Here is a 6,021-nt window from a genome sequence, read left to right as displayed (position 1 = left end):
TCCATCGTCCCAGTGTTGGGATTTAGCTTCTCATATTAATCATAATCTCAAAATACATGTATGTTGCTCAAAAGTTGATTAAAATGATAAAAATGAGTAAAACAGTGAATGTACGACCAACAGAAGGCGTCACAAAAAGAACGATAAAAGGCCACTAAAATCTGGCAACTGCACAAAAAAATTAGTTTCCAAAGCCTTTCGGAACTAGTCAACTGCAACTAGTAGTTCTTATATACTTTGGCAATAAATTGATCGCAACTATTGTTTTTATTAGTTTCTAAACTCTTTAGCAACAAACATATGCCAACAACATGATATACGCTAGTAACCTAATGCTTCCATAACTAGGCAAAGGAAACTTGTAGTTCCTATATACTTCGGCAACATGTTGATCGCAACTCCAGTTTTCGTTAGTTTCCAAAAAAATTAACAAATGTAGGCCAACTAATGTAGGCCAACTACAAAACATACGCTTGTAGCCTAATGCTTTTGAAACAAAGCAGACACAACTACTAGAACTGCTAGTTCTTAAGTACTCCGGCAACAGTTTAATCACAACTACTGTTTCCATTAGTTTCTAAACACAAAACCAAGTAGATTATGTGGCGACTTGAACTCCAGCATTGCGGGTTTAAGTCTAAGTCATCAACCATCCTCAATAATGTTCCGATTTGTAAGCTTTGTGCAGTCTTTTTAACAATATTAGATCACTTTTTCACTGACCTTAACTTGTAAATTATGGAAGAAGTAGTGCAAATTGCTATCACAAATGTACAGTTAAAATCAATACTTAAACTCAAATAGATAAGAAGATCAACTAGTGCTGTCAGTATCTTCCACCAGCTTTGCGAATCCCCATCGAGCGTGTCTAATTTCATGAACCTGATCAATAAGAGCATCATCTGCAACATGAAAGATCCACCTGATATACACTGGGTGTTGCTCTCTCTTGGTGAACATAATTAGAAATGCTAGCAGCTAGCCGGCTCCCCATGAATTCGCACAGCGAGATTCTTACTATCACCACAAGGACAACTAAATATGATTTCAGGATTTCCAAGTTTCCCATTTGACTGTATCTATGAAATTAGTAAATGCATCATGGTATTCAGGAGTTCCTATACATGTATAAGATATATGAATTTTAGCAGAAAAAGTCAAAATATTTTAAACATGATAGGGGGATGCAATGATAATTATCCTACGGAGTATATGGCTGCTTAATTGCTTTCGGAAGCAACCAGATGACACTTGTACTAAACCAAAACCATGATTGATTGGATAAAATCTAGCTAAAGCACAAGTCATGAAATTAAAACTTGTGAGCCAACTGCAGAGAAAACATTTCAAGTAGTTGCTTGAAGAAACTGCAGAAGGACGAACGGAAGTTCACTCATCCGCAATGTACCTGAAAAGTAAACCGAAGAAGCAATGAGAAAAAGTGCATAGGAACACAAAAGAAAGTTTACCAAAGCTTAAATTGAAGTAATTGGAAGGAGTTACCTACCAGGGTTTGTAAATAAAATTTGGGGATATCAATGAGCACTCAATCCTTTGCTGGCAACCAGGAGTAACTGCGTGATCCAAGTACACAAGGCATATGCTCCTATTTGTTTCCAACAAGAAAATAGGAAATACACAATAAGAGTTATGGAGTAGAATGAGAATGTATCCACAGAAAGGTACACCAAATAGATACAGTAATAGTCAGAAGAACAAGCATATTTCTCGTGGAAACTAAAGTTCACCCCCATAAGAATGACAATTCAGAAATCACTGCAACAGAACAACTAAAGTTCATCTCAGGTGACAATTCACAAATTGAACATGCTTGGGACAGTTTACGCATTATCCAGAAGCAATATACAGCAAATATACAACAGTCTACTCCATTTCCACTTTTCTTACATGGTGGTTCGAAGACTAATTCTTCATTACAAAGAAGCCAGAAGAAAGAAGAAACAAAACTCTGTGCCCCTACCCCTGCCAGAAACGGATATATTGACTTAAAGCCACTGTTAAGTTGTTAACCCTGTTACAGCTAAACATAAGTGAAAAATTGGTTCATTTTTAATAACCAAGATATTGGTGTATTTCCTGACCACATTTTAGGTGTACTAACATTGAGGTTAACTTAACTAGTTGAGCAGGACTGGGACCAGACAAGCTGTTTCTAGAGAGATCAGCTTCAAAAAGATTCATAAGATCTCCAAAACTTTGAAGGAGTTTTACCCGGTTTTTTTCTAAGTGCAAACGTTCAAGACTTGTGAGCTCTCCCATACTTACAGGTAAATTTCCTATTAACATGTTTTCATGAATTGGTAATTCTTGGAGTGAAGTCTCACCAATTGATGATGTTAGTAATTCTTGGAGTAAATCTGTTATCTGACGTTCCTCGATATGTTTGGGAAATTAGCTTCTGAAATGAACCTGGAATGCTTCCGCCAAGCCGATTGTATTATGGATGACTGTAACCTCCTGAATTTGCAATTAACGGGTTAAGCTCCTGAATTTCATCTTGAATTCTTTTCTCCTGCAAAATGAAGTGGTGGAAATCAGTTTTTACCTTTGGGGTCCAAGCTAAATGTATTGAAAAAAATTCAACACAGAACAGACTTCAGAAAACACCCTATTGTAGGCAAACACAAAGATCAACAGGTATAATAAACCTCATGAAGCAACGGCCACTTCATTCCATTTCTCCCAAAGCCAGGTAATTGGTGCTGGTTCTAGTGTTGATGACATGAGAGGGTCTGCAATTGGTGCTGCTGAAGGGGATGCAGATTCAAGAGGGTTTGCAATTAGTGCTGCTGAAGGTAAAATACCAAGAAAACACACACCAATTCACAAAGAAAAGCCTCGAATCCAAACTAACATAACCCTAAGAAGCCAAGAGTAAATGGTCTTTACCATCCGTGTCGGCAAAACGTAAACTAGAGCAAATTGCTGATGCATTAGATCATTATCAAGCCTATACGACCCAACCTAAATCACCCAAGAAAACACCCAATGAACACACTCTTTAATCATAAATAATAAACCCACTACAAATTAAAATTGTGGAAAACTAATACCATTCCAAAAAAGGGTTTTCATAAATGAGTAAAAAGAGATAAAGCCAAGAAATAGGAAGCGTAGCTAAGGCAAATTAATATTGGACTCTTATCTCATTTTTGAACTAGCTTGGAGAAAAAAATCTTCTAGTTACAGAGATTTCATAGTTCAAACCAGAGCACCCTCTTCTTCACCACTATAACTACTGTTGAGAATGCAATCCATAACATTGGCAAGTGAGACAATATCTCAAACAGGTAATACATATCAAAATGATGACTAAGATTAACTCAAATGAAGGGGAAAAGAAAGACAAGAAGAAAATTACCTCGAACTGATGATTAATTTCAGGTGCTAAATGATACCCAAACATCTAAATCCCCGACACAAACCAAAACCAATACCCAACTCCAACAAAATGAAAACCCTATTAAGAAATCAATATTTTTTCTTTAGATCAACAAAAGACTCTGAGAAACTAATGTGAATCATAAGAAACTTGAAAAACAAATATGCAACTCAATTTTACCTTTGAGTAAGGGAAACCTCTATCACCACCTTTCTCAACAGTACTGCAAATCAAAAACTCGCTTCTATAACAGAAGCAAGCCCATTAATGCCAATCAGAAAAAGATCTGTTGGAGAAAATGTTGCAAGATTATGACAAGAACAACTTTCAATCACCATGAGTTCAGCTTGCTTCCTTAACAATTTTTCTTGAATTTTTTTTTCAATCAATCAATTGTCAACACTAACTGCACAAAATCGAAATAACAAATTGATTAAACCCCCCAAAAGAAATGAAATCGGTCAAGAAACCCCAAAATCAAACGAATCCCACACTTACAAAACCCTGGAAATGACAGGGAAAGATAATTGACTCAAAGATTTAAAAAAAAAATTAAGATCTGAACAACATATAGCATCGACTGCAACTTTCTCGAAGAATACAGAGAGAAATCACAACAAACCTCAAACGTTAACAGCCACTTCATTCCCTTTCTCGCACCACATAAACTCGTGGTTTTAAAGTTTATTTTTAGCCTTGATTTTCCCTTGGTGAAAATGTTTGGTTAACTGATTTGGATTTGGTTTGGCCGGAAAAGGTCAATTTGGAATTTCTGAGAGAAAAAAAGAAGGATGAGAGTTTCTTTTAAACTGTGAGCTAGAGATGTGGGGGATCTGAGTTTCAATTCTGGAAACAAGTTTTGCTTTTTGTTTTAGTTTCTTAGAGATAGGGGAGAGATCAATGTTTTTTTAGAATAATTGATACTGAGAATGAAAGAGAAAGGGTGAGATAGGAGCTGTGAAAAAATTTCTAGTCGAGAATTCTAGAAAAATTCATTGAAATTTTAGATTTCACCCAAAAAAAGGCGCCAGCATTCCCGCCAAATCATTTTCCCCAAAATGTTTTCCCGCCACATAAAAATTATGGTTGAAATTCTTTTTCCACCGTTGAATAAGATGGCAATCCTTATACCTTTTGTGTTTTAGTAGATAGCGGTAGGATTAAAAAATCTAATTTTCTATTGGTTGGATATATATCAGGCTGGATCGCGTATATTTAGTTATGGTGTATTGGTGTGGTGTCTTGTGTGTAACCCGAAATTTGCATTGCTAAATATTGGGATCTTAATTGTAGTGACTATCAATAGATAACAAGAAATGGGTGGATAATGAGGAGCGAGTTGAGTTTGAGGAAAAAGGGTTAACCTGATAAAATCCTCATAATTTAAAAATATATTTTTAGAAAAATATTCGATTTTAATGTCAGAATCTTATTCACTGTCGATTCATTCTCTCAAACTTCAAATTGTTCTATCTCAAATTTCATATATTATTCTCATTATGAGTTTGGTATTGGAATTTGTGTAAACTAAACATGACCAAATTAAAAATCGAGTAAAATTGGTGGACAAATGTGTAAAATCTAATGCAGTTGATTCCAAGACAATCATTTGTATTTTTAGTTCACATGCATTTGGAGCGGTTATTTCTTGGTATAGGCCGAAGTCTTACAAATTGGCGTCTCGAACTCAAAATACTCCCGTGCAATACATTTGTTTAAAGGTTAATAGAATTTGCTTAATCTGGCATCTGCTTACTCCACCATTTTACTCTTTAACCGGTAAAACGTTTTTACAAACGAACACTAAGTTAAAATAATATATAATTGGAGAAAATTAGTGCAATCCGTGAGAAAATGAGTGAGGTCGACCGACAATAGGTAAGACTGGTGAAATTTTGGTTTGAATGGGTAAAACCCCATGGAGTCCAAGCTAATTCCAATAAAATCAAGCGATATTCGATAAGATTGAGGATATATAACATATGAAATTGGGTAAGGTCGATGGAAATTCGATTAAAATCATGGATAAATGGAGAAACCTACAGAATCTGAGAGAAGAAATCTACCGATATTGAATAAGATTGACGGATAACAAGCAAAATCGAGTAAAGTCGACCGAAAATTTAGTTTGAATTGATATGTAACCATATAAACCTATGAAATCTATGGGAAATCTAGTGAGTTGAGCGGTATTGGATAAGATTGATTTAAACGCGCGAAATTAACTAAGGTTGATGAACATTTGGTGATAAATTTCTGATAACTGAAGAAACCAGTAGAACTGGGATAAAGAGTAAGGATGGATGTTATCTAATCATAAGATGATGGATGACAAGTGAAATTAATTGAAGTTGATCAAAATTGGATTTGAATTGATAAATACCCATATAAACCCATGGAATTAGAAAAAAGTTGCGTGAGGTCAGGTGATATAAAACACATTGATGAATAACATGAAAATTTAGTTTGAATTGAGTATCAAGAAGAACAAATTGTAAGGAGTACATGGGCAAATATTACGACTAGAGAGAAAAGGAATATTGAAAATTAACTAATTATGAATACAAAAGATCCGATTAAATCAGATGACGGGTGATATTAGGACAAAACCCTACCAT

General features: G+C 35.1%; 1 long non-coding RNA gene across 5 annotated transcripts; it reads right to left on the bottom strand.

Moving 5' to 3' along the window:
* Positions 1 to 736: 736 nt before the first annotated feature.
* Positions 737 to 4,362, bottom strand: LOC113301129. Of its 5 annotated transcripts, none has more exons than XR_003336032.1 (8): positions 4,026 to 4,362; positions 3,584 to 3,809; positions 3,383 to 3,481; positions 2,911 to 2,985; positions 2,670 to 2,768; positions 2,346 to 2,533; positions 1,508 to 1,606; positions 737 to 1,408 (listed from the first exon to the last, which is right to left on the bottom strand). It is a non-coding gene; the product is annotated as an uncharacterized LOC113301129 (long non-coding RNA). The 5 variants fall into 5 exon arrangements; XR_003336035.1 differs by lacking the exon at positions 2,911 to 2,985 and having other exon boundaries at positions 3,584 to 3,647; positions 3,739 to 3,809; XR_003336031.1 differs by lacking the exon at positions 2,911 to 2,985.
* Positions 4,363 to 6,021: the final 1,659 nt, after the last annotated feature.

Source organism: Papaver somniferum, chromosome 8, assembly GCF_003573695.1.
Source record: "Papaver somniferum cultivar HN1 chromosome 8, ASM357369v1, whole genome shotgun sequence".
Taxonomy (NCBI): domain Eukaryota; kingdom Viridiplantae; phylum Streptophyta; class Magnoliopsida; order Ranunculales; family Papaveraceae; genus Papaver; species Papaver somniferum.
The sequence above is the reverse complement of the archived record's forward strand: the minus strand, read 5'-3'. Positions and strand labels throughout refer to the sequence as shown.